The sequence below is a fragment of the Hippocampus zosterae genome, chromosome 3 (genome assembly GCF_025434085.1).
Source record: "Hippocampus zosterae strain Florida chromosome 3, ASM2543408v3, whole genome shotgun sequence".
In the NCBI taxonomy this organism is placed as follows: domain Eukaryota; kingdom Metazoa; phylum Chordata; class Actinopteri; order Syngnathiformes; family Syngnathidae; genus Hippocampus; species Hippocampus zosterae.
Genome location: NC_067453.1, coordinates 18,449,710 through 18,476,992, shown reverse-complemented (window position 1 = coordinate 18,476,992; position 27,283 = coordinate 18,449,710). Strand labels below are relative to the sequence as shown.

Here is a 27,283-nt window from a genome sequence, read left to right as displayed (position 1 = left end):
CCACAGCGGTGAAAAGCGCCAAATCCTAGCCACTAGACCATCAGGGACACATCTGCTGGGAAAACTGTTTCTCCCTCAATCTGTTAAGCGGGTCACGTCACACCAAAATGCCTCGTGAACTCAAGTCATGCCATTCACAAAATCAGGATTTCCCTGACCAGGAATCAAACACGGGCCATGGCAGTGAGAGCGCCAAATAATAACCGCTAGACCATCAGGTATGTAGAGGTTCTAGAGACGGTTTCTATGTCAATCATTTAAGGGGGTGTGCCATTGAGCAAAAGTCGATGCTTCGTGAACTGAACCAATGCCATTCACAAAAATAGGTATTCCAGGACCGGGAATCGAACCCGGGCTGCAGCGGTGAAAGCGCCAAAACCTAGTCACTAGACCATCAGGGATGCTGTGGTGCTAGAAACTGTTTCTTTGTCAATTATTTAAGGGGGTGGGCCATTGAGCAAAAGTTAATGATCGTGTACTGAACCAATGCCATTCACAAAATCAGGTATTCCCTGACCGGGAATTGAACCCGGGCCGCAGCGGTGAAAGCGCCAAATCCTAGCCACTAGACCATCAGGGACACATCTGCTGGGAAAACTGTTTCTCCCTCAATCTGTTAAGCGGGTCATGTCACCAAAATGCCTCGTGAACTCAAGTCATGCCATTCACAAAATCAGGTTTTCCCTGACCAGGAATCAAACACGGGCCATGGCAGTGAGAGCGCCAAATACTAACCGCTAGACCATCAGGTATGTAGAGGTTCTAGAGACGGTTTCTATGTCAATCATTTAAGGGGGTGGGCCATTGAGCAAAAGTCGATGCTTCGTGAACTGAACCAATGCCATTCACAAAATCAGGTATTCCCTGACCGGGAATTGAACCCGGGCCGCAGCGGTGAAAGCGCCAAATCCTAGCCACTAGACCATCAGGGACACATTTGCTGGGAAAACTGTTTCTCCCTCAATCTGTTAAGCGGGTCACGTCGCATCAAAATGAATGCCTCATTAACTCAAGTCATGCCATTCACAAAATCAGGTTTTCCCTGACCGGGAATCGAACCCGGGCTGCAGCGGTGAAAGCGCCAAAACCTAGTCATTACACCATCAGGGATGCTGTGGTGCTCGAAACTGTTTCTTTGTCAATCAGTTAAGGGGGTGGGCCATTGAGCAGAGGTCGATACATCGTGAACTGAACCAATGCCATGCACTGGATCAGGTTTTCCCTGACCGGGAATCGAACCCGGGCCGTGGCGGTGAGAGCGCCAAATCCTAGCCACTAGACCATCAGGGATGCTGTGGTAGTAGAAACTGTTTCTTTGTCAATCATTTAAGGGGTTTGGCCATTGAGCAAAAGTTAATGATCGTGTACTGAACCAATGCCATTCACAAAATCAGGTATTCCCTGACCGGGAATCGAACCCGGGCTGCAGCGGTGAAAGCGCCAAAACCTAGTCACTAGACCAAGAGGGACGCATCGGGTGGGAAAACTGTTTCTCCCTCAATCTGTTCAGCGGGTCACATCACGCTAAAGTCCATGCCTCGCGAACTGAACCAATGCCATTCACAAGATCAGGTTTTCCCTGACCGGGAATCGAACCCGGGCCGTGGCGGTGAGAGCGCCAAATCCTAGCCACTAGACCATCAGGGATGCTTTGGTGCTAGAAACTGTTTCTTTGTCAATCAATTAAGAGGGTGGGTCATTGGGCAAAAAGTCACTGCCTCGTGAACTTATGGCTTTCACAAAAGCAAGCATTCCCTGCCCGAGAATCAAACCACAGCGGTGAAAAGCGCCAAATCCTAGCCACTAGACCATCAGGGACACATTTGCTGGGAAAACTGTTTCTCCCTCAATCTGTTAAGCGGGTCACGTCACACCAAAATGCCTCGTGAACTCAAGTCATGCCATTCACAAAATCAGGATTTCCCTGACCAGGAATCAAACACGGGCCATGGCAGTGAGAGCGCCAAATACTAACCGCTAGACCATCAGGTATGTAGAGGTTCTAGAGACGGTTTCTATGTCAATCATTTAAGGGGGTGGGCCATTGAGCAAAAGTCGATGCTTCGTGAACTGAACCAATGCCATTCACAAAAAAAGGTATTCCAGGACCGGGAATCGAACCCGGGCTGCAGCGGTGAAAGCGCCAAAACCTAGTCACTAGACCATCAGGGATGCTGTGGTGCTAGAATCTGTTTCTTTGTCAATTATTTAAGGGGGTGGGCCATTGAACAAAAGTTAATGATCGTGTACCGAACCAATGCCATTCACAAAATCAGGTATTCCCTGACCGGGAATTGAACCCGGGCCGCAGCGGTGAAAGCGCCAAATCCTAGCCACTAGACCATCAGGGACACATCTGCTGGGAAAACTGTTTCTCCCTCAATCTGTTAAGCGGGTCATGTCACCAAAATGCCTCGTGAACTCAAGTCATGCCATTCAAAAAATCAGGTTTTCCCTGACCAGGAATCAAACACGGGCCATGGCAGTGAGAGCGCCAAATACTAAACGCTAGACCATCAGGTATGTAGAGGTTCTAGAGACGGTTTCTATGTCAATCATTTAAGGGGGTGGGCCATTGAGCAAAAGTCGATGCTTCGTGAACTGAACCAATGCCATTCACAAAATCAGGTATTCCCTGACCGGGAATTGAACCCGGGCCGCAGCGGTGAAAGCGCCAAATCCTAGCCACTAGACCATCAGGGACACATTTGCTGGGAAAACTGTTTCTCCCTCAATCTGTTAAGCGGGTCACGTCGCATCAAAATTAATGCCTCGTTAACTCAAGTCATGCCATTCACAAAATCAGGTTTTCCCTGACCGGGAATCGAACCCGGGCTGCAGCGGTGAAAGCGCCAAAACCTAGTCATTAGACCATCAGGGATGCTGTGGTGCTAGAAACTGTTTCTTTGTCAATCAGTTAAGGGGGTGGGCCATTGAGCAGAGGTCGATGCATCGTGAACTGAACCAATGCCATGCACTAGATCAGGTTTTCCCTGACCGGGAATCGAACCCGGGCCGTGGCGGTGAGAGCGCCAAATCCTAGCCACTAGACCATCAGGGATGCTGTGGTAGTAGAAACTGTTTCTTTGTCAATCATTTAAGGGGTTTGGCCATTGAGCAAAAGTTAATGATCGTGTACTGAACCAATGCCATTCACAAAATCAGGTATTCCCTGACCGGGAATCGAACCCGGGCTGCAGCGGTGAAAGCGCCAAAACCTAGTCACTAGACCAACAGGGACGCATCGGGTGGGAAAACAGTTTCTCCCTCAATCTGTTCAGCGGGTCACATCACGCTAAAGTCCATGCCTCGCGAACTGAACCAATGCCATTCACAAGATCAGGTTTTCTGTGACCGGGAATCGAACCCGGGCCGTGGCGGTGAGAGCGCCAAATCCTAGCCACTAGACCATCAGGGATGCTTTGGTGCTAGAAACTGTTTCTTTGTCAATCAATTAAGAGGGTGGGTCATTGGGCAAAAAGTCAATGCCTCGTGAACTTATGGCTTTCACAAAAGCAAGCATTCCCTGCCCGAGAATCAAACCACAGCGGTGAAAAGCGTCAAATCCTAGCCACTAGACCATCAGGGACACATTTGCTGGGAAAACTGTTTCTCCCTCAATCTGTTAAGCGGGTCACGTCACACCAAAATGCCTCGTGAACTCAAGTCATGCCATTCACAAAATCAGGATTTCCCTGACCAGGAATCAAACACGGGCCACGGCAGTGAGAGCGCCAAATACTAACCGCTAGACCATCAGGTATGTAGAGGTTCTAGAGACGGTTTCTATGTCAATCATTTAAGGGGGTGGGCCATTGAGCAAAAGTCGATGCTTCATGAACTGAACCAATGCCATTCACAAAAAAAGGTATTCCAGGACCGGGAATCGAACCCGGGCTTCAGCGGTGAAAGCGCCAAAACCTAGTCACTAGACCATCAGGGATGCTGTGGTGCTAGAAACTGTTTCTTTGTCAATTATTTAAGGGGGTGGGCCATTGAGCAAAAGTTAATGATCGTGTACTGAACCAATGCCATTCACAAAATCAGGTATTCCCTGACCGGGAATTGAACCCGGGCCGCAGCGGTGAAAGCGCCAAATCCTAGCAACTACACCATCAGGGACACATCTGCTGGGAAAACTGTTTCTCCCTCAATCTGTTAAGCGGGTCACGTCACACCAAAATGCCTCGTGAACTCAAGTCATGCCATTCACAAAATCAGGTTTTCCCTGACCAGGAATCAAACACAGGCCATGGCGGTGAGAGTGCCAAATACTAACCGCTAAACCATCAGGTATGTAGAGGTTCGAGAGACGGTTTCTATATCAATCATTTAAGGGGGTGGGCCATTGAGCAAAAGTCGATGCTTCGTGAACTGAACCAATGCCATTCACAAAAAAAGGTATTCCCTGACCGGGAATCGAACCCGGGCTGCAGCGGTGAAAGCGGCAAAACCTAGTCACTAGAACATCAGGGATGCTGTGGTGCTAGAAACTGTTTCTTTGTCAATCATTTAAGGGGGTGGGCCATTGAGCAAAAGTTAATGATCGTGTACTGAACCAATGACATTCACAAAATCAGGTATTCCCTGAACGGGAATTAAACCCAGGCCACAGCGGTGAAAGCGCCAAATCCAAGCCACTAGACCATCAGGGACACATCTGCTGGGAAAACTGTTTCTCCCTCAATTTGTTAAGCGGGTCACGTCACACCAAAATTAATGCCTCGTGAACTCAAGTCATGCCATTCACAAAATCAGGTTTTCCCTGACCAGGAATCAAACACGGGCCATGGTGGTGAGAGTGCCAAATACTAACCGCTAGACCATCGGGGATGCTGTGGTGCTAGAAACTGTTTCTTTGTCAATCAGTTAAGGGGGTGGGCCATTGAGCAAAAGTCAATGCTTTGTGAACTTATGGCTTTCACAAAAGCAAGCATTCCCTGCCCGGGAATCAAACCACAGCGGTGAAAAGCGCCAAATACTAGCCACTAGACCATCAGGGACACATCTGCTGGGAAAACTGTTTCTCCCTCAATCTGTTAAGCGGGTCACGTCACACCAAAATGCCTCGTGAACTCAAGTCATGCCATTCACAAAATCAGGTTTTCCCTGACCAGGAATCAAACACGGGCCATGGCAGTGAGAGCGCCAAATACTAACCGCTAGACCATCAGGTATGTAGAGGTTGTAGAGACGGTTTCTATGTCAATCATTTAAGGGGGTGGGCCATTGAGCAAAAGTCGATGCTTCGTGAACTGAACCAATGCCATTCACAAAAAAAGGTATTCCCTGACCGGGAATCGAACCCGGGCTGCAGCGGTGAAAGCGGCAAAACCTAGTCACTAGAACATCAGGGATGCTGTGGTGCTAGAAATTGTTTCTTTGTCAATCATTTAAGGGGGTGGGCCATTGAGCAAAAGTTAATGATCGTGTACTGAACCAATGACATTCACAAAATCAGGTATTCCCTGACCGGGAATTAAACCCGGGCCGCAGCGGTGAAAGCGCCAAATCCTAGCCACTAGACCATCAGGGACACATCTGCTGGGAAAACTGTTTCTCCCTCAATCTGTTAAGCGGGTTACGTCACACAAAAATTAATGCCTCGTGAACTCAAGTCATGCCATTCACAAAATCAGGTTTTCCCTGACCAGGAATCAAACGCGGGCCCTGGCGGTGAGAGTGCCAAATCCTAGCCACTAGACCATCAGGGATGCTGTGGTGCGAGAAACTGTTTCTTTGTCAATCAGTTAAGGGGGTGGGCCATCGAGCAAAAGTCGATGCTTCGTGAACTGAACCAATGCCATTCACAAAAAAAGGTATTCCCTGACCGGGAATCGAACCCGGGCTGCAGCGGTGAAAGCGCCAAAACCTAGTCACTAGACCAACAGGGATGCATCGGGTGGGAAAACTGTTCCTCCCTCGATCTGTTCAGCGGGTCACATCACGCGAAAACCCATGCCTCATGAACTGAACCAATTCCATTCACAAGATTAGGTTTTCCCTGACCGGGAATCAAACCTGGGCCGTGGCGGTGAGAGCGCCAAATCCTAGCCACTAGACCATCAGGGATGCTGTGGTGCTAGAAACTGTTTCTTTGACAATCAATTAAGAGGGTGGGTCATTGGGCAAAAAGTCAATGCCTCGTGAACTTATGGCTTTCACAAAAGCAAGCATTCCCTGCCCGGGAAATAAACCACAGCGGTGAAAAGCACCAAATCCTAGCCACTAGACCATCAGGGACACATCTGCTGTGAAAACTGTTTCTCCCTCAATCTGTTAAGCGGGTCACGTCACACCAAAATGCCTCGTGAACTCAAGTCATGCCATTCACAAAATCAGGATTTCCCTGACCAGGAATCAAACACGGGCCATGGCAGTGAGAGCGCCAAATACTAACCGCTAGACCATCAGGTATGTAGAGGTTCTAGAGACGGTTTCTATGTCAATCATTTAAGGGGGTGGGCCATTGAGCAAAAGTCGATGCTTCGTGAACTGAACCAAGGCCATTCACAAAATCAGGTATTCCCTGACCGGGAATTGAACCCGGGCCACAGCGGTGAAAGCGCCAAATCCTAGCCACTAGACCATCAGGGACACATCTGCTGTGAAAACTGTTTCTCCCTCAATCTGTTAAGCGGGTCACGTCACACCAAAATGCCTCGTTAACTCAAGTCATGCCATTCACAAAATCAGGTTTTCCCTGACCGGGAATCGAACCCGGGCTGCAGCGGTGAAAGCGCCAAAACCTAGTCATTAGACCATCAGGGATGCTGTGGTGCTAGAAACTGTTTCTTTGTCAATCAGTTAAGGGTGTGGTCCATTGAGCAGAGGTCGATGCATCGTGAACTGAACCAATGCCATGCACTAGATCAGGTTTTCCCTGACCGGGAATCGAACCCGGGCCGTGGCGGTGAGAGCACCAAATCCTAGCCACTAGACCATCAGGGATGCTGTGGTCGTAGAAACTGTTTCTTTGTCAATCATTTAAGGGGTTTGGCCATTTAGCAAAAGTTAATGATCGTGTACTGAACCAATGCCATTCACAAAATCAGGTATTCCCTGACCGGGAATCGAACCCGGGCCGCAGCTGTGAAAGCGCCAAAACCTAGTCACTAGACCATCAGGGATGCTGTGGTGCTAGAAACTGTTTCTTCGTCAATTATTTAAGGGGGTGGGCCATTGAGCAAAAGTTAATGATCGTGTACTGAACCAATGCCATTCACAAAATCAGGTATTCCCTGACCGGGAATTGAACCCGGGCCGCAGCGGTGAAAGCGCCAAATCCTAGCAAATAGACCATCAGGGACACATCTGCTGGGAAAACTGTTTCTCCCCCTAATCTGTTAAGCGGGTCACGTCACACCAAAATGCCTCGTGAACTCAAGTCATGCCATTCACAAAATCAGGTTTTCCCTGACCAGGAATCAAACACAGGCCATGGCGGTGAGAGTGCCAAATACTAACCGCTAAACCATCAGGTATGTAGAGGTTCGAGAGACGGTTTCTATATCAATCATTTAAGGGGGTGGGCCATTGAGCAAAAGTCGATGATTCGTGAACTGAACCAATGCCATTCACAAAAAAAGTTATTCCCTGACCGGGAATCGAACCCGGGCTGCAGCGGTGAAAGCGCCAAAACCTAGTCACTAGAACATCAGGGATGCTGTGCTGCTAGAAACTGTTTCTTTGTCAATCATTTAAGGGGGTGGCCCATTGAGCAAAAGTTAATGATCGTGTACTGAACCAATGCCGTTCACAAAATCAGGTATTCCCTGACCGGGAATTGAACCCGGCCCGCAGCGGTGAAAGCGCCAAATCCTAGCCACTAGACCATCAGGGATGCTGTGGTGCCAGAAACTGTTTCTTTGTCAATCAATTAAGAGGGTGGGTCATTGGGCAAAAAGTCAATGCCTCGTGAACTTATGGCTTTCACAAAAGCAAGCATTCCCTGCCCGGGAATCAAACCACAGCGGTGAAAAGCGCCAAATCCTAGCCACTAGACCATCAGAGACACATCTGAGGGGAAAACTGTTTCTCCCTCAATCTGTTAAGCGGGTCACGTCACACCAAAATGCCTCGTGAACTCAAGTCATGCCATTCACAAAATCAGGTTTTCCTTGACCAGGAATCAAACACAGGCCATGGCGGTGAGAGTGCCAAAGACTAACCGCTACACCATCAGGTATGTAGAGGTTCTAGAGACGGTTTCTATGTCAATCATTTAAGGGGGTGGGCCATTGAGCAAAAGTCGATTCTTCGTGAACTGAACCAATGCCATTCACAAAAAAAGGCATTCCCTGACCGGGAATCGAACCTGGGCCGTGGCGGTGAGAGCGCCAAATCCTTGCCACTAGACCATCAGGGATGCTGCGGTGCTAGAAACTGTTTCTTTGTCAATCAGTTAAGGGGGTGGGCCATTGAGCAAAAGTCAATGCTTCGTGAACTGAACCAATGCCATTCACAAAATCAGGTATTCCCTGACCGTGAATCGAACCCGGGCTGCAGCGGTGAAAGCGCCAAAACCTAGTCACTAGACCAACAGGGACGCATCGGGCGGGAAAACTGTTTCTCCCTCGATCTGTTCAGCGGGTCACATCACACGAAAATCCATGCCTCGTGAACTGAACCAATGTCATTCAAAAGCTCAGGTTTTCCCTGACCGGGAATAGAACCCAGGCCGTGGCGGTGAGAGCGCCAAATCCTAGCCACTAGACCATCGGGGATGCTGTGGTGCTAGAAACTCTTTCTTTGTCAATCAATTAAGAGGGTGGGTCATTGGGCAAAAAGTCAATGCCTCGTGAACTTATGGCTTTCACAAAAGCAAGCATTCCCTGCCCGGGAATCAAACCACAGCGGTGAAAAGCGTAAAATCCTAGCCACTAGACCATCAGGGACACATCTGCTGGGAAAACTGTTTCTCCCTCAATCTGTTAAGCGGGTCACGTCACACCAAAATGCCTCGTGAACTCAAGTCATGCCATTCACAAAATCAGGTTTTCCCTGACCAGGAATCAAACACGGGCCATGGCGGTGAGAGTGCCAAATACTAACCGCTAAACCATCAGGTATGTAGAGGTTCGAGAGACGGTTTCTATGTCAATCATTTAAGGGGGTGGGCCATTGAGCAAAAGTCGATGCTTCGTGAACTGAACCAATGCCATTCACAAAAAAAGGTATTCCCTGACCGGGAATCGAACCCGGGCTGCAGCGGTGAAAGCGCCAAAACCTAGTCACTAGAACATCAGGGATGCTGTGGTGCTAGAAACTGTTTCTTTGTCAATCATTTAAGGGGGTGGCCCATTGAGCAAAAGTTAATGAGCGTGTACTGAACCAATGCCATTCACAAAATCAGGTATTCCCTGACCGGGAATTGAACCCGGGCCGCAGCGGTGAAAGCGCCAAATCCTAGCCACTAGACCATCAGGGACACATCTGCTGGGAAAACTGTTTCTCACTCAATCTATTAAGCGGGTCACGTCACACCAAAATTAATGCCTCGTGAACTCAAGTCATGCCATTCACAAAATCAGGTTTTCCCTGACCAGGAATCAAACACGGGCCATGGCGGTGAGAGCGCCAAATACTAGCCGCTAGACCATCAGGTATGTAGAGGTTCTAGAGACGGTTTCTATGTCAATCATTTAAGGGGGTGGGCCATTGAGCAAAAGTCGATGCTTCGTGAACTGAACCAATGCCATTCACAAAAAAAGGTATTCCCTGACCGGGAATCGAACCCGGGCTGCAGCGGTGAAAGCGCCAAAACCTAGTCACTAGACCATCAGGGATGCTGTGGTGCTACAAACTGTTTCTTTGTCAATCATTTAAGGGGGTGGGCCATTGAGCAAAAGTTAATGATCGTGTACTGAACCAATGCCAATCACAAAATCAGGTATTCCCTGACCGGGAATCGAACCTGGGCCGTGGCGGTGAGAGCGCCAAATCCTTGCCACTAGACCATCAGGGATGCTGCTTGGCTAGAAACTGTTTCTTTGTCAATCAGTTAAGGGGGTGGGCCATTGAGCAAAAGTCAATGCTTCGTGAATTGAACCAATGCCATTCACAAAATCAGGTATTCCCTGACCGTGAATCGAACCCGGGCTGCAGCGGTGAAAGCGCCAAAACCTAGTCACTAGACCAACAGGGATGCATCGGGCGGGAAAACTGTTTCTCCCTCGATCTGTTCAGCGGGTCACATCACGCGAAAATCCATGCCTCGTGAACTGAACCAATGGCATTCACAAGATCAGGTTTTCCCTGACCGGGAATCGAACCCAGGCCGTGGCGGTGAGAGCGCCAAATCCTAGCTACTAGACCATCAGGGATGCTGTGGTGCTAGAAACTGTTTCTTTGTCAATCAATTAAGGGGGTGGGTCATTGGGCAAAAAGTCAATGCCTCGTGAACTTATGGCTTTCACAAAAGCAAGCATTCCCTGCCCGGGAATCAAACCACAGCGGTGAAAAGCGCCAAATTCTAGCCACTAGACCATCAGGGACACATCTGCTGGGAAAACTGTTTCTCCCTCAATCTGTTAAGCGGGTCACGTCACACCAAAATGCATCGTGAACTCAAGTCATGCCATTCACAAAATCAGGTTTTCCCTGACCAGGAATCAAACACGGGCCATGGCGGTAAGAGCGCCAAATACAAACCACTAGACCATCAGGTATGTAGAGGTTCTAGAGACGCTTTCTATGTCAATCATTTAAGGGGGTGGGCCATTGAGCAAAAGTCGATGCTTCGTGAACTGAAACAATGCCATTCACAAAAAAAGGTATTCCCTGACCGGGAATCGAACCTGGGCTGCAGCGGTGAAAGCGCCAAAACCTAGACACTAGACCATCAGGGATGCTGTGGTGCTAGAAACTGTTTCTTTGTCAATCATTTAAGGGGGTGGGCCATTGAGCAAAAGTCGATGCTTCGTGAACTGAACCAATGCCATTCACAAAAAAAGGTATTCCCTGACCGGGAATCGAACCCAGGCCGTGGCGGTGAGAGCGCCAAATCCTAACCACTAGACCATCAGGGATGCTTTGGTGCTAGAAACTGTTTCTTTGTCAATCAATTAAGAGGGTGGGTCATTGGGCAAAAAGTCAATGCCTCGTGAACTTATGGCTTTCACAAAAGCAAGCATTCCCTGCCCGGGAATCAAACCACAGCGGTGAAAAGCGCCAAATCCTAGCCACTAGACCATCAGGGACACATCTGCTGGGAAAACTGTTTCTCCCTCAATCTGATAAGCGGGTCACGTCACACCAAAATGCCTCGTGAACTCAAGTCATGCCATTCACAAAATCAGGTTTTCCCTGACCAGGAATCAAACACAGGCCATGGCGGTGAGAGCGCCAAATACTAACCACTCGACCATCAGGTATGTAGAGGCTCTAGAGACGGTTTCTATGTCAATCATTTAAGGGGGTGGGCCATTGAGCAAAAGTCGATGCTTCGTGAACTGAACCAATGCCATTCACAAAAAAAAGTATTCCCTGACCGGGAATCGAACCCGGGCTGCAGCGGTGAAAGCGCCAAAACCTAGTCACTAGACCAACAGGGACGCATCGGGTGGGAAAACTGTTTCTCCCTCGATCTGTTCAGCGGGTCACATCACGCGAAAATCCATGCCTCGTGAACTGAACCAATGGCATTCACAAGATCAGGTTTTCCCTGACCGGGAATCGAACCCAGGCCGTGGCGGTGAGAGCGCCAAATCCTAGCCACTAGACCATCAAGGATGCTGTGGTGCTAGAAACTGTTTCTTTGTCAATCAATTAAGAGGGTGGGTCATGGGCAAAAAGTCAAAGCCTCGTGAACTTATGGCTTTCACAAAAGCAAGCATTCCCTGCCCGGGAATCAAACCACAGCGGTGAAAAGCGCCAAATCCTAGCCACTAGACCATCAGGGACACATTTGCTGGGAAAACTGTTTCTCCCTCAATTTGTTAAGCGGGTCACGTCACACCAAAATTAATGCACCACCAAATGCCTCGTGAACTCAAGTCATGCCATTCACAAAATCAGGTTTTCCCTGACCAGGAATCAAACACAGGCCATGGCGGTGAGAGCGCCAAATACTAGCCGCTAGACCATCAGGTATGTAGAGGTTCTAGAGACGGTTTCTATGTCAATCATTTAAGGGGGTGGGCCATTGAGCAAAAGTCGATGCGTCGTGAACTGAAACAATGCCATTCACAAAAAAAGGTATTCCCTGACCGGGAATCGAACCTGGGCTGCAGCGGTGAAAGCGCCAAAACCTAGTCACATCCATCAGGGATGCTGTGGTGCTAGAAACTGTTTCTTTGTCAATCATTTAAGGGGGTGGGCCATTGAGCAAAAGTTAATGATCGTGTACTGAACCAATGCCAATCACAAAATCAGGTATTCCCTGACCGGGAATTGAACCCGGGCTGCAGCGGTGAAAGCGCCAAAACCTAGTCACTAGACCAACAGGGACGCATCGGGTGGGAAAACTGTTTCTCTCTCAATCTGTTCATCGGGTCACATCACGCGAAAATCCATGCCTCGTGAACTGAACCAATGCCATTCACAAGATCAGGTTTTCCCTGACCGGGAATCGAACCCGGGCCGTGGCGGTGAGAGCGCCAAATCCTAGCCACTAGACCATCAGGGATGCTGTGGTACTAGAAACTGTTTCTTTGTCAATCATTTAAGGGGGTGGGCCATTGAGCAAAAGTCGATGCTTCGTGAACTGAACCAATGCCATTCACAAAAAAAGGTATTCCCTGACCGGGAATCGAACCCGGGCCGTGGCGGTGAGAGCGCCAAATCCTAACCACTAGACCATCAGGGATGCTTTGGTGCTAGAAACTGTTTCTTTGTCAATCAATTAAGAGGGTGGGTCATTGGGCAAAAAGTCAATGCCTCGTGAACTTATGGCTTTCACAAAAGCAAGCATTCCCTGCCCGGGAATCGAACCACAGCGGTGAAAAGCGCCAAATCCTAGCCACTAGACCATCAGGGACACATCTGCTGGGAAAACTGTTTCACCCTCAATCTGATAAGCGGGTCACGTCACACCAAAATGCCTCGTGAACTCAAGTCATGCCATTCACAAAATCAGGTTTTCCCTGACCAGGAATCAAACACGGGCCATGGCGGTGAGAGCGCCAAATACTAACCACTCGACCATCAGGTATGTAGAGGCTCTAGAGACGGTTTCTATGTCAATCATTTAAGGGGGTGGGCCATTGAGCAAAAGTCGATGCTTCGTGAACTGAACCAATGCCATTCACAAAAAAAAGTATTCCCTGACCGGGAATCGAACCCGGGCTGCAGCGGTGAAAGCGCCAAAACCTAGTCACTAGACCAACAGGGACGCATCGGGTGGGAAAACTGTTTCTCCCTCGATCTGTTCAGCGGGTCACATCACGCGAAAATCCATGCCTCGTGAACTGAACCAACGCCATTCACAAGATCAGGTTTTCCCTGACCGGGAATCGAACCCAGGCCGTGGCGGTGAGAGCGCGAAATACTAGCACTAGACCATCAGGGATGCTGTGGTGCTAGAAACTGTTTCTTTGTCAATCAATTAAGAGGGTGGGTCATTGGGCAAAAAGTCAATGCCTCGTGAACTTATGGCTTTCACAAAAGCAAGCATTCCCTGCACGGGAATCAAACCACAGCGGTGAAAAGCACCAAATCCTAGCCACTAGACCATCAGGGACACATCTGCTGTGAAAACTGTTTCTCCCTCAATCTGTTAAGCGGGTCACGTCACACCAAAATGCCTCGTGAACTCAAGTCATGCCATTCACAAAATCAGGATTTCCCTGACCAGGAATCAAACACAGGCCATGGCAGTGAGAGCGCCAAATACTAACCGCTAGACCATCAGGTATGTAGAGGTTCTAGAGACGGTTTCTATGTCAATCATTTAAGGGGGTGGGCCATTGAGCAAAAGTCGATGCTTCGTGAACTGAACCAATGCCATTCACAAAAAAAGGTATTCCAGGACCGGGAATCGAACCCGGGCTGCAGCGGTGAAAGCGCCAAAATCTAGTCACTAGACCAACAGGGACGCATCAGGTGGGAAAACTGTTTCTCTCTCGATCTGTTCAGCGGGCCACATCACGCGAAAATCCATGCCTCGTGAACTGAACCAATGCCATTCACAAGATCAGGTTTTCCGTGACCGGGAATCGAACCCGGGCCGTGGCGGTGAGAGCGCCAAATCCTAGCCACTAGACCATCAGGGATGCTGTGGTGCTAGAAACTGTTTCTTTGTCAATCATTTAAGGGGGTGGGCCATTGAGCAAAAGTCGATGCTTCGTGAACTGAACCAATGCCATTCACAAAAAAAGGTATTCCCTGACCGGGAATCGAACACGGGCCGTGGCGGTGAGAGCGCCAAATCCTAACCACTAGACCATCAGGGATGCTTTGGTGCTAGAAACTGTTTCTTTGTCAATCAATTAAGAGGGTGGGTCATTGGGCAAAAAGTCAATGCCTCGTGAACTTATGGCTTTCACAAAAGCAAGCATTCCCTGCCCGGGAATCAAACCACAGCGGTGAAAAGCGCCAAATCCTAGCCACTAGACCATCAGGGACACATCTGCTGGGAAAACTGTTTCTCCCTCAATCTGATAAGCGGGTCACGTCACAACAAAATGCCTCGTGAACTCAAGTCATGCCATTCACAAAATCAGGTTTTCCCTGACCAGGAATCAAACACGGGCCATGGCGGTGAGAGCGCCAAATACTAACCACTCGACCATCAGGTATGTAGAGGCTCTAGAGACGGTTTCTATGTCAATCATTTAAGGGGGTGGCCCATTGAGCAAAAGTCGATGCTTCGTGAACTGAACCAATGCCATTCACAAAAAAAAGCATTCCCTGACCGGGAATCGAACCCGGGCTGCAGCGGTGAAAGCGCCCAAACCTAGTCACTAGACCAACAGGGGCGCATCTGGTGGGAAAACTGTTTCTCCCTCGATCTGTTCAGCGGGTCACATCACGCGAAAATCCATGCCTCGTGAACTGAACCAACGCCATTCACAAGATCAGGTTTTCCCTGACCGGGAATCGAACCCAGGCCGTGGCGGTGAGAGCGCGAAATACTAGCACTAGACCATCAGGGATGCTGTGGTGCTAGAAACTGTTTCTTTGTCAATCAATTAAGAGGGTGGGTCATTGGGCAAAAAGTCAAAGCCTCGTGAACATATGGCTTTCACAAAAGCAAGCATTCCCTGCACGGGAATCAAACCACAGCGGTGAAAAGCACCAAATCCTAGCCACTAGACCATCAGGGACACATCTGCTGTGAAAACTGTTTCTCCCTCAATCTGTTAAGCGGGTCACGTCACACCAAAATGCCTCGTGAACTCAAGTCATGCCATTCACAAAATCAGGATTTCCCTGACCAGGAATCAAACACAGGCCATGGCAGTGAGAGCGCCAAATACTAACCGCTAGACCATCAGGGATGCTGTGGTGCTAGAAACTGTTTCTTTGTCAATCAGTTAAGGGGGTGGGCCATCGAGCAAAAGTTGATGCTTCGTGAACTGAACCAATGCCATTCACAAAAGCAGGTACTCCCTGACCGGGAATCGAACCCGGGCTGCAGCGGTGAAAGCGCCAAAACCTAGTCACTAGACCAACAGGGACGCATCGGGTGGGAAAACTGTTTCTCCCTCGATCTGTTCAGCGGGTCACATCACACGAAAATCCATGCCTCGTGAACTGAACCAATGCCATTCAAAAGATCAGGTTTTCCCTGACCGGGAATCGAACCCAGGCCGTGGCGGTGAGAGCCCCAAATCCTAGCCACTAGACCATCAAGGATGCTGTGGTGCTAGAAACTGTTTCTTTGTCAATCAATTAAGAGGGTGGGTCATTGGGCAAAAAGTCAATGCCTCGTGAACTTATGGCTTTCACAAAAGCAAGCATTCCCTGCCCGGGAATCAAACCACAGCGGTGAAAAGCGTAAAATCCGAGCCACTAGAGCATCAGGGACACATCTGCTGGGAAAACTGTTTCTCCCTCAATCTGTTAAGCGGTTAACGTCACACCAAAATGCCTCGTGAACTCAAGTCATGCCATTCACAAAATCAGGTTTTCCCTGACCAGGAATCAAACACGGGCCATGGCAGTGAGAGTGCCAAATACTAACCGCTAAACCATCAGGTATGTAGAGGTTCGAGAGACGGTTTCTATGTCAATCATTTAAGGGGGTGGGCCATTGAGCAAAAGTCGATGCTTCGTGAACTGAATCAATGCCATTCACAAAAAAAGGTATTCCCTGACCGGGAATCGAACCCGGGCTGCAGCGGTGAAAGCGCCAAAACCTAGTCACTAGAACATCAGGGATGCTGTGGTGCTAGAAACTGTTTCTTTGTCAATCATTTAAGGGGGTGGGCCATTTGGCAAAAGTCAATGCTTCGTGAACTGAACCAATGCCATTCACAAAATCAGGTATTCCCTGACCGGGAATCGAACCCGGGCTGCAGCGGTGAAAGCGCCAAATCCTAGCCACTAGACCATCAGGGACACATCTGCTGGGAAAACTGTTTCTCCCTCAATCTGTTAAGCGGGTAACGTCACACCAAAATTAATGCCTCGTGAACTCAAGTCATGCCATTCACAAAATCAGGTTTTCCCTGACCAGGAATCAAACTCGGGCCCTGGAGGTGAGAGTGCCAAATCCTAGCCACTAGACCATCAGGGATGCGTTGGTGCTAAAACTGTTTCTTTGCCAATCAGTTCAGGGGGTGGGCCATTGAGCAAAAGTCAATGCTTCGTGAACTTATGGCTTTCACAAAAGCAAGCATTCCCTGCCCGGGAATCAAACCACAGCGGTGAAAAGCGCCAAATCCTAGCCACTAGACCATCAGGGACACATCTGCTGTGAAAACTGTTTCTCCCTCAATCTGTTAAGCGGGTCACGTCACACCAAAATGCCTCGTGAACTCAAGTCATGCCATTCACAAAATCAGGTTTTCCCTGACCAGGAATCAAACACGGGCCATGGCAGTGAGAGCGCCAAATACTAACCGCTAGACCGTCAGGTATGTAGAGGTTGTAGAGACGGTTTCTATGTCAATCATTTAAGGGGGTGGGCCATTGAGCAAAAGTCCATGCTTCGTGAACTGAACCAATGCCATTCACGAAAAAAGGTATTCCCTGACCGGGAATCGAACCCGGGCCGTGGCGGTGAGAGCACCAAATCCTAGCCACTAGACCATTAGGGATGCTGTGGTGCTAGAAACTGTTTCTTTGTCAATCAGTTAAGGGGGTGGGCCATCGAGCAAAAGTCGATGCTTCGTGAACTGAACCAATGCCATTCACAAAATCAGGTATTCCCTGACCGGGAATCGAACCCGGGCTGCAGCGGTGAAAGCGCCAAAACCTAGTCACTAGACCAACAGGGACGCATCAGGTGGGAAAACTGTTTCTCCCTCGATCTGTTCAGCGGGTCACATCACACGAAAATCCATGCCTCGTGAACTGAACCAATGCCATTCAAAAGATCAGGTTTTCCCTGACCGGGAATCGAACCCAGGCCGTGGCAGTGAGAGCGCCAAATCCTAGCCACTAGACCATCGGGGATGCTGCGGTGCTAGAAACTGTTTCTTTGTCAATCAATTAAGAGGGTGGGTCATTGGGCAAAAAGTCAATGCCTCGTGAACTTATGGCTTTCACAAAAGCAAGCATTCCCTGCCCGGGAATCAAACCACAGCGGTGAAAAGCGTAAAATCCTAGCCACTAGACCATCAGGGACACATCTGCTGGGAAAACTGTTTCTCCCTCAATCTGTTAAGCGGGTCACGTCACACCAAAATGCCTCGTGAACTCAAGTCATGCCATTCACAAAATCAGGTTTTCCCTGACCAGGAATCAAACACGGGCCATGGCTGTGAGAGTGCCAAATACTAACCGCCAAACCATCAGGTATGTAGAGGTTCAAGAGACGGTTTCTATGTCAATCATTTAAGGGGGTGGGCCATTGAGCAAAAGTCGATGCTTTGTGAACTGAACCAATGCCATTCACAAAAAAAGGTATTCCCTGACCGGGAATCGAACCCGGGCTGCAGCGGTGAAAGCGCCAAAACCTAGTCACTAGAACATCAGGGATGCTGTGGTGCTAGAAACTGTTTCTTTGTCAATCATTTAAGGGGGTGGCCCATTGAGCAAAAGTTAATGAGCGTGTACTGAACCAATGCCGTTCACAAAAGCAGGTATTCCCTGACCGGGAATTGAACCCGGGCCGCAGCGGTGAAAGCACCAAATCCTAGCCACTAGACCATCAGGGACACATCTGCTGCGAAAACTGTTTCTCACTCAATCTATTAAGCGGGTCACGTCACACCAAAATTAATGCCTCGTGAACTCAAGTCATGCCATTCACAAAATCAGGTTTTCCCTGACCAGGAATCAAACACGGGCCCTGGCGGTGAGAGTGCCAAATCCTAGCCACTAGACCATCAGGGATGCTGTGGTGCTAGAAACTGTTTCTTTGTCAATCAGTTAAGGGGGTGGGCCATCGAGCAAAAGTCGATGCTTCGTGAACTGAACCAATGCCATTCACAAAAGCAGGTACTCCCTGACCGGGAATCGAACCCGGGCTGCAGCGGTGAAAGCGCCAAAACCTAGTCACTAGAACATCAGGGATGCTGTGGTGCTAGAAACTGTTTCTTTGTCAATCATTTAAGGGGGTGGCCCATTGAGCAAAAGTTAATGATCGTGTACTGAACCAATGCCATTCACAAAATCAGGTATTCCCTGACCGGGAATCGAACCCGGGCTGCACCTGTGAAAGCGCCAAAGCCTAGTCACTAGACCAACAGGGACGCATCAGGTGGGAAAACTGTTTCTCCCTCGATCTGTTCAGCGGGTCACATCACACGAAAATCCATGCCTCGTGAACTGAACCAATGCCATTTAAAAGATCAGGTTTTCCCTGACCGGGAATCGAACCCAGGCCGTGGCGGTGAGAGCGCCAAATCCTAGCCACTAGACCATCAGGGATGCTGTGGTGCTAGAAACTGTTTCTTTGTCAATCAATTAAGAGGGTGGGTCATTGGGCAAAAGTTAATGATCGTGTACTGAACCAATGCCATTCACAAAATCAGGTATTCCCTGACCGGGAATCGAACCCGGGCTGCAGCGGTGAAAGCGCCAAAAGCTAGTCACTAGACCAACAGGGACGCATCGGGTGGGAAAACTGTTTCTCCCTCAATCTGTTCAGCGGGTCACATCACGCTAAAGTCCATGCCTCGCGAACTGAACCAATGCCATTCACAAGATCAGGTTTTCCCTGACCGGGAATCGAACCCGGGCCATGGCGGTGAGAGCGCCAAATCCTAGTCACTAGACCATCAGGGATGCTTTGGTGCTAGAAACTGTTTCTTTGTCAATCAATTAAGAGGGTGGGTCATTGGGCAAAAAGTCAATGCCTCGTGAACTTATGGCTTTCACAAAAGCAAGCATTCCCTGCCCGGGAATCAAACCACAGTGGTGAAAAGCGCCAAATCCTAGCCACTAGACCATCAGAGACACATCTGAGGGGAAAACTGTTTCTCCCTCAATCTGTTAAGCGGGTCACGTCACACCAAAATGCCTCGTGAACTCAAGTCATGCCATTCACAAAATCAGGTTTTCCCTGACCAGGAATCAAACACAGGCCATGGCAGTGAGAGCGCCAAATACTAGCCGCTAGACCATCAGGTATGTAGAGGTTCTAGAGACGGTTTCTTTGTCAATCATTTAAGGGGTTTGGCCATTGAGCAAAAGTTAATGATCGTGTACTGAACCAATGCCATTCACAAAATCAGGTATTCCCTGACCGGGAATCGAACCCGGGCTGCAGCGGTGAAAGCGCCAAAAGCTAGTCACTAGACCAACAGGGACGCATCGGGTGGGAAAACTGTTTCTCCCTCAATCTGTTCAGCGGGTCACATCACGCTAAAGTCCATGCCTCGCGAACTGAACCAATGCCATTCACAAGATCAGGTTTTCCCTGACCGGGAATCGAACCCGGGCCATGGCGGTGAGAGCGCCAAATCCTAGTCACTAGACCATCAGGGATGCTTTGGTGCTAGAAACTGTTTCTTTGTCAATCAATTAAGAGGGTGGGTCATTGGGCAAAAAGTCAATGCCTCGTGAACTTATGGCTTTCACAAAAGCAAGCATTCCCTGCCCGAGAATCAAACCACAGCGGTGAAAAGCGCCAAATCCTAGCCACTAGACCATCAGGGACACATCTGCAGGGAAAACTGTTTCTACCTCAATCTGTTAAGCGGGTCACGTCACACCAAAATGCCTTGTGAACTCAAGTCATGCCATTCACAAAATCAGGTTTTCCCTGACCAGGAATCAAACACAGGCCATGGCAGTGAGAGCGCCAAATACTAGCCGCTAGACCATCAGGTATGTAGAGGTTCTAGAGACGGTTTCTATGTCAATCATTTAAGGGGGTGGGCCATTGAGCAAAAGTCGATGCTTCGTGAACTGAACCAATGCCATTTACAAAGAAAGGTATTCCCTGACCGGGAATCGAACCCGGGCTGCAGCGGTGAAAGCGCCAAAACCTAGTCACTAGACCATCAGGGATGCTGTGGTGCTAGAAACTGTTTCTTTGTCAATCATTTAAGGGGGTGGGCCATTGAGCAAAAGTTAACGATCGTGTACTGAACCAATGCCAATCACAAAATCAGGTATTCCCTGACCGGGAATTGAACCCGGGCCGCAGCGGTGAAAGCGCCAAATCCTAGCCACTAGACCATCAGGGACACATCAGCTGGGAAAACTGTTTCTCCATCAATTTGTTAAGCGGGTCACGTCACACCAAAATTAATGCCTCGTGAACTCAAGTCATGCCATTCACAAAATCAGGTTTTCCCTGGCCAGGAATCAAACACGGGCCATGGCGGTGAGAGTGCCAAATACTAACCGCTAGACCATCAGGTATGTAGAGGTTCTAGAGACGGTTTCTATGTCAATCATTTGAGGGGGTGGGCCATTGAGCAAAAGTCGATGCTTCGTGAACTGAACCAATGCCATTCACAAAAAAAGGCATTCCCTGACCGGGAATCGAACCCGGGCCGTGGCGGTGAGAGCACCAAATCCTTGCCACTAGACCATCAGGGATGCTGCGGTGCTAGAAACTGTTTCTTTGTCAATCAATTAAGAGGGTGGGTCATTGGGCAAAAAGTCAAAGCCTCGTGAACTTATGGCTTTCACAAAAGCAAGCATTCCCTGCCCGGGAATCAAACCACAGCGGTGAAAAGCGCCAAATCCTAGCCACTAGACCATCAGGGACACATCTGCTGGGAAAACTGTTTCTCCCTCAATTTGTTAAGCGGGTCACGTCACACCAAAATTAATGCACCACCAAATGCCTCGTGAACTCAAGTCATGCCATTCACAAAATCAGGTTTTCCCTGACCAGGAATCAAACACAGGCCTTGGCGGTGAGAGCGCCAAATACTAGCCGCTAGACCATCAGGTATGTAGAGGTTCTAGAGACGGTTTCTATGTCAATAATTTAAGGGGGTGGGCCATTGAGCAAAAGTCGATGCGTCGTGAACTGAACCAATGCCATTCACAAAAAAAGGTATTCCCTGACCGGGAATCGAACCCGGGCTGCAGCGGTGAAAGCGCCAAAACCTAGTCACTAGACCATCAGGGATGCTGTGGTGCTAGAAACTGTTTCTTTGTCAATCATTTAAGGGGGTGGGCCATTGAGCAAAAGTTAATGATCGTGTACTGAACCAATGCCAATCACAAAATCAGGTATTCCCTGACCGGGAATTGAACCCGGGCTGCAGCGGTGAAAGCGCCAAAACCTAGTCACTAGACCAACAGGGACGCATCGGGTGGGAAAACTGTTTCTCTCTCGATCTGTTCAGCGGGTCACATCACGCGAAAATCCATGCCTCGTGAACTGAACCAATGCCATTCACAAGATGAGGTTTTCCCTGACCGAGAATCGAACCCGGGCCGTGGCGGTGAGAGCCCCAAATCCTAGCCACTAGACCATCAGGGATGCTGTGGTGCTAGAAACTGTTTCTTTGTCAATCATTTAAGGGGGTGGGCCATTGAGCAAAAGTCGATGCTTCGTGAACTGAACCAATGCCATTCACAAAAAAAGGTATTCCCTGACCGGGAATCGAACCCGGGCCGTGGCGGTGAGAGCGCCAAATCCTAACCACTAGACCATCAGGGATGCTTTGGTGCTAGAAACTGTTTCTTTGTCAATCAATTAAGAGGGTGGGTCATTGGGCAAAAAGTCAATGCCTCGTGAACTTATGGCTTTCACAAAAGCAAGCATTCCCTGCCCGGGAATCAAACCACAGCGGTGAAAAGCGCCAAATCCTAGCCACTAGACCATCAGGGACACATCTGCTGGGAAAACTGTTTCTCCCTCAATCTGATAAGCGGGTCACGTCACACCAAAACGCCTCGTGAACTCAAGTCATGCCATTCACAAAATCAGGTTTTCCCTGACCAGGAATCAAACACGGGCCATGGCGGTGAGAGCGCCAAATACTAACCACTCGACCATCAGGTATGTAGAGGCTCTAGAGACGGTTTCTATGTCAATCATTTAAGGGGGTGGGCCATTGAGCAAAAGTCGATGCTTCGTGAACTGAACCAATGCCATTCACAAAAAAAAGTATTCCCTGACCGGGAATCGAACCCGGGCTGCAGCGGTGAAAGCGCCAAAACCTAGTCACTAGACCAACAGGGACGCATCGGGTGGGAAAACTGTTTCTCCCTCGATCTGTTCAGCGGGTCACATCACGCGAAAATCCATGCCTCGTGAACTGAACCAATGGCATTCACAAGATCAGGTTTTCCCTGACCGGGAATCGAACCCAGGCCGTGGCGGTGAGAGCGCCAAATCCTAGCCACTAGACCATCAGGGATGCTGTGGTGCTAGAAACTGTTTCTTTGTCAATCAATTAAGGGGGTGGGTCATTGGGCAAAAAGTCAATGCCTCGTGAACTTATGGCTTTCACAAAAGCAAGCATTCCCTGCCCGGGAATCAAACCACAGCGGTGAAAAGCGCCAAATTCTAGCCACTAGACCATCAGGGACACATCTGCTGGGAAAACTGTTTCTCCCTCAATCTGTTAAGCGGGTCACGTCACACCAAAATGCATCGTGAACTCAAGTCATGCCATTCACAAAATCAGGTTTTCCCTGACCAGGAATCAAACACGGGCCATGGCGGTAAGAGCGCCAAATACAAACCACTAGACCATCAGGTATGTAGAGGTTCTAGAGACGCTTTCTATGTCAATCATTTAAGGGGGTGGGCCATTGAGCAAAAGTCGATGCGTCGTGAACTGAACCAATGCCATTCACAAAAAAAGGTATTCCCTGACCGGGAATCGAACCCGGGCTGCAGCGGTGAAAGCGCCAAAACCTAGTCACTAGACCATCAGGGATGCTGTGGTGCTAGAAACTGTTTCTTTGTCAATCATTTAAGGGGGTGGGCCATTGAGCAAAAGTTAATGATCGTGTACTGAACCAATGCCAATCACAAAATCAGGTATTCCCTGACCGGGAATTGAACCCGGGCTGCAGCGGTGAAAGCGCCAAAACCTAGTCACTAGACCAACAGGGACGCATCGGGTGGGAAAACTGTTTCTCTCTCGATCTGTTCAGCGGGTCACATCACGCGAAAATCCATGCCTCGTGAACTGAACCAATGCCATTCACAAGATGAGGTTTTCCCTGACCGAGAATCGAACCCGGGCCGTGGCGGTGAGAGCGCCAAATCCTAGCTACTAGACCATCAGGGATGCTGTGGTGCTAGAAACTGTTTCTTTGTCAATCATTTAAGGGGGTGGGCCATTGAGCAAAAGTCGATGCTTCGTGAACTGAACCAATGCCATTCACAAAAAAAGGTATTCCCTGACCGGGAATCGAACCCGGGCCGTGGCGGTGAGAGCGCCAAATCCTAACCACTAGACCATCAGGGATGCTTTGGTGCTAGAAACTGTTTCTTTGTCAATCAATTAAGAGGGTGGGTCATTGGGCAAAAAGTCAATGCCTCGTGAACTTATGGCTTTCACAAAAGCAAGCATTCCCTGCCCGGGAATCAAACCACAGCGGTGAAAAGCGCCAAATCCTAGCCACTAGACCATCAGGGACACATCTGCTGGGAAAACTGTTTCTCCCTCAATCTGATAAGCGGGTCACGTCACACCAAAACGCCTCGTGAACTCAAGTCATGCCATTCACAAAATCAGGTTTTCCCTGACCAGGAATCAAACACGGGCCATGGCGGTGAGAGCGCCAAATACTAACCACTCGACCATCAGGTATGTAGAGGCTCTAGAGACGGTTTCTATGTCAATCATTTAAGGGGGTGGGCCATTGAGCAAAAGTAGATGCTTCGTGAACTGAACCAATGCCATTCACAAAAAAAAGTATTCCCTGACCGGGAATCGAACCCGGGCTGCAGCGGTGAAAGCGCCAAAACCTAGTCATTAGACCAACAGGGACGCATCGGGTGGGAAAACTGTTTCTCCCTCGATCTGTTCAGCGGGTCACATCACGCGAAAATCCATGCCTCGTGAACTGAACCAATGGCATTCACAAGATCAGGTTTTCCCTGACCGGGAATCGAACCCAGGCCGTGGCGGTGAGAGCACCAAATCCTAGCCACTAGACCATCAGGGATGCTGTGGTGCTAGAAACTGTTTCTTTGTCAATCAATTAAGGGGGTGGGTCATTGGGCAAAAAGTCAATGCCTCGTGAACTTATGGCTTTCACAAAAGCAAGCATTCCCTGCCCGGGAATCAAACCACAGCGGTGAAAAGCGCCAAATTCTAGCCACTAGACCATCAGGGACACATCTGCTGGGAAAACTGTTTCTCCCTCAATCTGTTAAGCGGGTCACGTCACACCAAAATGCATCGTGAACTCAAGTCATGCCATTCACAAAATCAGGTTTTCCCTGACCAGGAATCAAACACGGGCCATGGCGGTAAGAGCGCCAAATACAAACCACTAGACCATCAGGTATGTAGAGGTTCTAGAGACGCTTTCTATGTCAATCATTTAAGGGGGTGGGCCATTGAGCAAAAGTTAATGATCGTGTACTGAACCAATGCCAATCACAAAATCAGGTATTCCCTGACCGGGAATTGAACCCGGGCTGCAGCGGTGAAAGCGCCAAAACATAGTCACTAGACCAACAGGGACGCATCGGGTGGGAAAACTGTTTCTCTCTCGATCTGTTCAGCGGGTCACATCACGCGAAAATCCATGCCTCGTGAACTGAACCAATGCCATTCACAAGATCAGGTTTTCCCTGACCGGGAATCGAACCCGGGCCGTGGCGGTGAGAGGGCCAAATCCTAGCCACTAGACCATCAGGGATGCTGTGGTACTAGAAACTGTTTCTTTGTCAATCATTTAAGGGGGTGGGCCATTGAGCAAAAGTCGATGCTTCGTGAACTGAACCAATGCCATTCACAAAAAAAGGTATTCCCTGACCGGGAATCGAACCCGGGCCGTGGCGGTGAGAGCGCCAAATCCTAACCACTAGACCATCAGGGATGCTTTGGTGCTAGAAACTGTTTCTTTGTCAATCAATTAAGAGGGTGGGTCATTGGGCAAAAAGTCAATGCCTCGTGAACTTATGGCTTTCACAAAAGCAAGCATTCCCTGCCCGGGAATCAAACCACAGCGGTGAAAAGCGCCAAATCCTAGCCACTAGACCATCAGGGACACATCTGCTGGGAAAACTGTTTCTCCCTCAATCTGATAAGCGGGTCACGTCACACCAAAACGCCTCGTGAACTCAAGTCATGCCATTCACAAAATCAGGTTTTCCCTGACCAGGAATCAAACACGGGCCATGGCGGTGAGAGCGCCAAATACTAACCACTCGACCATCAGGTATGTAGAGGCTCTAGAGACGGTTTCTATGTCAATCATTTAAGGGGGTGGGCCATTGAGCAAAAGTAGATGCTTCGTGAACTGAACCAATGCCATTCACAAAAAAAAGTATTCCCTGACCGGGAATCGAACCCGGGCTGCAGCGGTGAAAGCGCCAAAACCTAGTCACTAGACCAACAGGGACGCATCGGGTGGGAAAACTGTTTCTCCCTCGATCTGTTCAGCGGGTCACATCACGCGAAAATCCATGCCTCGTGAACTGAACCAATGGCATTCACAAGATCAGGTTTTCCCTGACCGGGAATCGAACCCAGGCCGTGGCGGTGAGAGCACCAAATCCTAGCCACTAGACCATCAGGGATGCTGTGGTGCTAGAAACTGTTTCTTTGTCAATCAATTAAGGGGGTGGGTCATTGGGCAAAAAGTCAATGCCTCGTGAACTTATGGCTTTCACAAAAGCAAGCATTCCCTGCCCGGGAATCAAACCACAGCGGTGAAAAGCGCCAAATTCTAGCCACTAGACCATCAGGGACACATCTGCTGGGAAAACTGTTTCTCCCTCAATCTGTTAAGCGGGTCACGTCACACCAAAATGCATCGTGAACTCAAGTCATGCCATTCACAAAATCAGGTTTTCCCTGACCAGGAATCAAACACGGGCCATGGCGGTAAGAGCGCCAAATACAAACCACTAGACCATCAGGTATGTAGAGGTTCTAGAGACGCTTTCTATGTCAATCATTTAAGGGGGTGGGCCATTGAGCAAAAGTTAATGATCGTGTACTGAACCAATGCCAATCACAAAATCAGGTATTCCCTGACCGGGAATTGAACCCGGGCTGCAGCGGTGAAAGCGCCAAAACATAGTCACTAGACCAACAGGGACGCATCGGGTGGGAAAACTGTTTCTCTCTCGATCTGTTCAGCGGGTCACATCACGCGAAAATCCATGCCTCGTGAACTGAACCAATGCCATTCACAAGATCAGGTTTTCCCTGACCGGGAATCGAACCCGGGCCGTGGCGGTGAGAGGGCCAAATCCTAGCCACTAGACCATCAGGGATGCTGTGGTACTAGAAACTGTTTCTTTGTCAATCATTTAAGGGGGTGGGCCATTGAGCAAAAGTCGATGCTTCGTGAACTGAACCAATGCCATTCACAAAAAAAGGTATTCCCTGACCGGGAATCGAACCCGGGCCGTGGCGGTGAGAGCGCCAAATCCTAACCACTAGACCATCAGGGATGCTTTGGTGCTAGAAACTGTTTCTTTGTCAATCAATTAAGAGGGTGGGTCATTGGGCAAAAAGTCAATGCCTCGTGAACTTATGGCTTTCACAAAAGCAAGCATTCCCTGCCCGGGAATCGAACCACAGCGGTGAAAAGCGCCAAATCCTAGCCACTAGACCATCAG

The 27,283-nt window shown here is 49.2% G+C and overlaps 40 non-coding genes across 40 annotated transcripts; all 40 read right to left on the bottom strand.

The window, feature by feature from the left end:
• Nucleotides 1-508: 508 nt before the first annotated feature.
• trnae-uuc (transfer RNA glutamic acid (anticodon UUC)) lies at nucleotides 509-580 on the bottom strand. Its single transcript has one exon. It is a non-coding gene; the product is annotated as a tRNA-Glu (tRNA).
• A 280-nt stretch (nucleotides 581-860) lies between these two features.
• Nucleotides 861-932, bottom strand: trnae-uuc (transfer RNA glutamic acid (anticodon UUC)). Its single transcript has one exon. It is a non-coding gene; the product is annotated as a tRNA-Glu (tRNA).
• A 286-nt stretch (nucleotides 933-1,218) lies between these two features.
• Nucleotides 1,219-1,290, bottom strand: trnae-cuc (transfer RNA glutamic acid (anticodon CUC)). Its single transcript has one exon. It is a non-coding gene; the product is annotated as a tRNA-Glu (tRNA).
• A 285-nt stretch (nucleotides 1,291-1,575) lies between these two features.
• Nucleotides 1,576-1,647, bottom strand: trnae-cuc (transfer RNA glutamic acid (anticodon CUC)). The gene has a single exon. It is a non-coding gene; the product is annotated as a tRNA-Glu (tRNA).
• Nucleotides 1,648-2,279: 632 nt separating this feature from the next.
• Nucleotides 2,280-2,351, bottom strand: trnae-uuc (transfer RNA glutamic acid (anticodon UUC)). The gene has a single exon. It is a non-coding gene; the product is annotated as a tRNA-Glu (tRNA).
• Nucleotides 2,352-2,631: 280 nt separating this feature from the next.
• trnae-uuc (transfer RNA glutamic acid (anticodon UUC)) lies at nucleotides 2,632-2,703 on the bottom strand. Its single transcript has one exon. It is a non-coding gene; the product is annotated as a tRNA-Glu (tRNA).
• Nucleotides 2,704-2,989: 286 nt separating this feature from the next.
• On the bottom strand, nucleotides 2,990-3,061 carry trnae-cuc (transfer RNA glutamic acid (anticodon CUC)). The gene has a single exon. It is a non-coding gene; the product is annotated as a tRNA-Glu (tRNA).
• A 2,403-nt stretch (nucleotides 3,062-5,464) lies between these two features.
• On the bottom strand, nucleotides 5,465-5,536 carry trnae-uuc (transfer RNA glutamic acid (anticodon UUC)). Its single transcript has one exon. It is a non-coding gene; the product is annotated as a tRNA-Glu (tRNA).
• A 989-nt stretch (nucleotides 5,537-6,525) lies between these two features.
• trnae-uuc (transfer RNA glutamic acid (anticodon UUC)) lies at nucleotides 6,526-6,597 on the bottom strand. The gene has a single exon. It is a non-coding gene; the product is annotated as a tRNA-Glu (tRNA).
• Nucleotides 6,598-6,879: 282 nt separating this feature from the next.
• Nucleotides 6,880-6,951, bottom strand: trnae-cuc (transfer RNA glutamic acid (anticodon CUC)). Its single transcript has one exon. It is a non-coding gene; the product is annotated as a tRNA-Glu (tRNA).
• Nucleotides 6,952-7,771: 820 nt separating this feature from the next.
• Nucleotides 7,772-7,843, bottom strand: trnae-uuc (transfer RNA glutamic acid (anticodon UUC)). Its single transcript has one exon. It is a non-coding gene; the product is annotated as a tRNA-Glu (tRNA).
• Nucleotides 7,844-8,296: 453 nt separating this feature from the next.
• Nucleotides 8,297-8,368, bottom strand: trnae-cuc (transfer RNA glutamic acid (anticodon CUC)). Its single transcript has one exon. It is a non-coding gene; the product is annotated as a tRNA-Glu (tRNA).
• Nucleotides 8,369-9,358: 990 nt separating this feature from the next.
• On the bottom strand, nucleotides 9,359-9,430 carry trnae-uuc (transfer RNA glutamic acid (anticodon UUC)). The gene has a single exon. It is a non-coding gene; the product is annotated as a tRNA-Glu (tRNA).
• A 465-nt stretch (nucleotides 9,431-9,895) lies between these two features.
• trnae-cuc (transfer RNA glutamic acid (anticodon CUC)) lies at nucleotides 9,896-9,967 on the bottom strand. Its single transcript has one exon. It is a non-coding gene; the product is annotated as a tRNA-Glu (tRNA).
• Nucleotides 9,968-10,253: 286 nt separating this feature from the next.
• trnae-cuc (transfer RNA glutamic acid (anticodon CUC)) lies at nucleotides 10,254-10,325 on the bottom strand. The gene has a single exon. It is a non-coding gene; the product is annotated as a tRNA-Glu (tRNA).
• A 633-nt stretch (nucleotides 10,326-10,958) lies between these two features.
• trnae-cuc (transfer RNA glutamic acid (anticodon CUC)) lies at nucleotides 10,959-11,030 on the bottom strand. Its single transcript has one exon. It is a non-coding gene; the product is annotated as a tRNA-Glu (tRNA).
• Nucleotides 11,031-11,661: 631 nt separating this feature from the next.
• Nucleotides 11,662-11,733, bottom strand: trnae-cuc (transfer RNA glutamic acid (anticodon CUC)). The gene has a single exon. It is a non-coding gene; the product is annotated as a tRNA-Glu (tRNA).
• Nucleotides 11,734-12,556: 823 nt separating this feature from the next.
• Nucleotides 12,557-12,628, bottom strand: trnae-cuc (transfer RNA glutamic acid (anticodon CUC)). Its single transcript has one exon. It is a non-coding gene; the product is annotated as a tRNA-Glu (tRNA).
• Nucleotides 12,629-12,736: 108 nt separating this feature from the next.
• trnae-cuc (transfer RNA glutamic acid (anticodon CUC)) lies at nucleotides 12,737-12,808 on the bottom strand. The gene has a single exon. It is a non-coding gene; the product is annotated as a tRNA-Glu (tRNA).
• A 1,333-nt stretch (nucleotides 12,809-14,141) lies between these two features.
• On the bottom strand, nucleotides 14,142-14,213 carry trnae-cuc (transfer RNA glutamic acid (anticodon CUC)). Its single transcript has one exon. It is a non-coding gene; the product is annotated as a tRNA-Glu (tRNA).
• A 108-nt stretch (nucleotides 14,214-14,321) lies between these two features.
• trnae-cuc (transfer RNA glutamic acid (anticodon CUC)) lies at nucleotides 14,322-14,393 on the bottom strand. Its single transcript has one exon. It is a non-coding gene; the product is annotated as a tRNA-Glu (tRNA).
• Nucleotides 14,394-15,726: 1,333 nt separating this feature from the next.
• trnae-cuc (transfer RNA glutamic acid (anticodon CUC)) lies at nucleotides 15,727-15,798 on the bottom strand. The gene has a single exon. It is a non-coding gene; the product is annotated as a tRNA-Glu (tRNA).
• Nucleotides 15,799-16,431: 633 nt separating this feature from the next.
• trnae-uuc (transfer RNA glutamic acid (anticodon UUC)) lies at nucleotides 16,432-16,503 on the bottom strand. Its single transcript has one exon. It is a non-coding gene; the product is annotated as a tRNA-Glu (tRNA).
• Nucleotides 16,504-17,132: 629 nt separating this feature from the next.
• trnae-cuc (transfer RNA glutamic acid (anticodon CUC)) lies at nucleotides 17,133-17,204 on the bottom strand. The gene has a single exon. It is a non-coding gene; the product is annotated as a tRNA-Glu (tRNA).
• Nucleotides 17,205-18,194: 990 nt separating this feature from the next.
• On the bottom strand, nucleotides 18,195-18,266 carry trnae-uuc (transfer RNA glutamic acid (anticodon UUC)). The gene has a single exon. It is a non-coding gene; the product is annotated as a tRNA-Glu (tRNA).
• A 643-nt stretch (nucleotides 18,267-18,909) lies between these two features.
• trnae-cuc (transfer RNA glutamic acid (anticodon CUC)) lies at nucleotides 18,910-18,981 on the bottom strand. The gene has a single exon. It is a non-coding gene; the product is annotated as a tRNA-Glu (tRNA).
• Nucleotides 18,982-19,266: 285 nt separating this feature from the next.
• trnae-cuc (transfer RNA glutamic acid (anticodon CUC)) lies at nucleotides 19,267-19,338 on the bottom strand. The gene has a single exon. It is a non-coding gene; the product is annotated as a tRNA-Glu (tRNA).
• A 630-nt stretch (nucleotides 19,339-19,968) lies between these two features.
• Nucleotides 19,969-20,040, bottom strand: trnae-cuc (transfer RNA glutamic acid (anticodon CUC)). The gene has a single exon. It is a non-coding gene; the product is annotated as a tRNA-Glu (tRNA).
• Nucleotides 20,041-20,672: 632 nt separating this feature from the next.
• On the bottom strand, nucleotides 20,673-20,744 carry trnae-uuc (transfer RNA glutamic acid (anticodon UUC)). Its single transcript has one exon. It is a non-coding gene; the product is annotated as a tRNA-Glu (tRNA).
• Nucleotides 20,745-21,030: 286 nt separating this feature from the next.
• Nucleotides 21,031-21,102, bottom strand: trnae-cuc (transfer RNA glutamic acid (anticodon CUC)). Its single transcript has one exon. It is a non-coding gene; the product is annotated as a tRNA-Glu (tRNA).
• An 826-nt stretch (nucleotides 21,103-21,928) lies between these two features.
• Nucleotides 21,929-22,000, bottom strand: trnae-cuc (transfer RNA glutamic acid (anticodon CUC)). Its single transcript has one exon. It is a non-coding gene; the product is annotated as a tRNA-Glu (tRNA).
• Nucleotides 22,001-22,108: 108 nt separating this feature from the next.
• trnae-cuc (transfer RNA glutamic acid (anticodon CUC)) lies at nucleotides 22,109-22,180 on the bottom strand. The gene has a single exon. It is a non-coding gene; the product is annotated as a tRNA-Glu (tRNA).
• Nucleotides 22,181-22,811: 631 nt separating this feature from the next.
• On the bottom strand, nucleotides 22,812-22,883 carry trnae-cuc (transfer RNA glutamic acid (anticodon CUC)). Its single transcript has one exon. It is a non-coding gene; the product is annotated as a tRNA-Glu (tRNA).
• A 990-nt stretch (nucleotides 22,884-23,873) lies between these two features.
• On the bottom strand, nucleotides 23,874-23,945 carry trnae-cuc (transfer RNA glutamic acid (anticodon CUC)). Its single transcript has one exon. It is a non-coding gene; the product is annotated as a tRNA-Glu (tRNA).
• A 631-nt stretch (nucleotides 23,946-24,576) lies between these two features.
• Nucleotides 24,577-24,648, bottom strand: trnae-cuc (transfer RNA glutamic acid (anticodon CUC)). The gene has a single exon. It is a non-coding gene; the product is annotated as a tRNA-Glu (tRNA).
• Nucleotides 24,649-25,278: 630 nt separating this feature from the next.
• Nucleotides 25,279-25,350, bottom strand: trnae-cuc (transfer RNA glutamic acid (anticodon CUC)). Its single transcript has one exon. It is a non-coding gene; the product is annotated as a tRNA-Glu (tRNA).
• Nucleotides 25,351-25,458: 108 nt separating this feature from the next.
• On the bottom strand, nucleotides 25,459-25,530 carry trnae-cuc (transfer RNA glutamic acid (anticodon CUC)). The gene has a single exon. It is a non-coding gene; the product is annotated as a tRNA-Glu (tRNA).
• A 631-nt stretch (nucleotides 25,531-26,161) lies between these two features.
• On the bottom strand, nucleotides 26,162-26,233 carry trnae-cuc (transfer RNA glutamic acid (anticodon CUC)). The gene has a single exon. It is a non-coding gene; the product is annotated as a tRNA-Glu (tRNA).
• A 630-nt stretch (nucleotides 26,234-26,863) lies between these two features.
• Nucleotides 26,864-26,935, bottom strand: trnae-cuc (transfer RNA glutamic acid (anticodon CUC)). The gene has a single exon. It is a non-coding gene; the product is annotated as a tRNA-Glu (tRNA).
• Nucleotides 26,936-27,043: 108 nt separating this feature from the next.
• On the bottom strand, nucleotides 27,044-27,115 carry trnae-cuc (transfer RNA glutamic acid (anticodon CUC)). Its single transcript has one exon. It is a non-coding gene; the product is annotated as a tRNA-Glu (tRNA).
• Nucleotides 27,116-27,283: the final 168 nt, after the last annotated feature.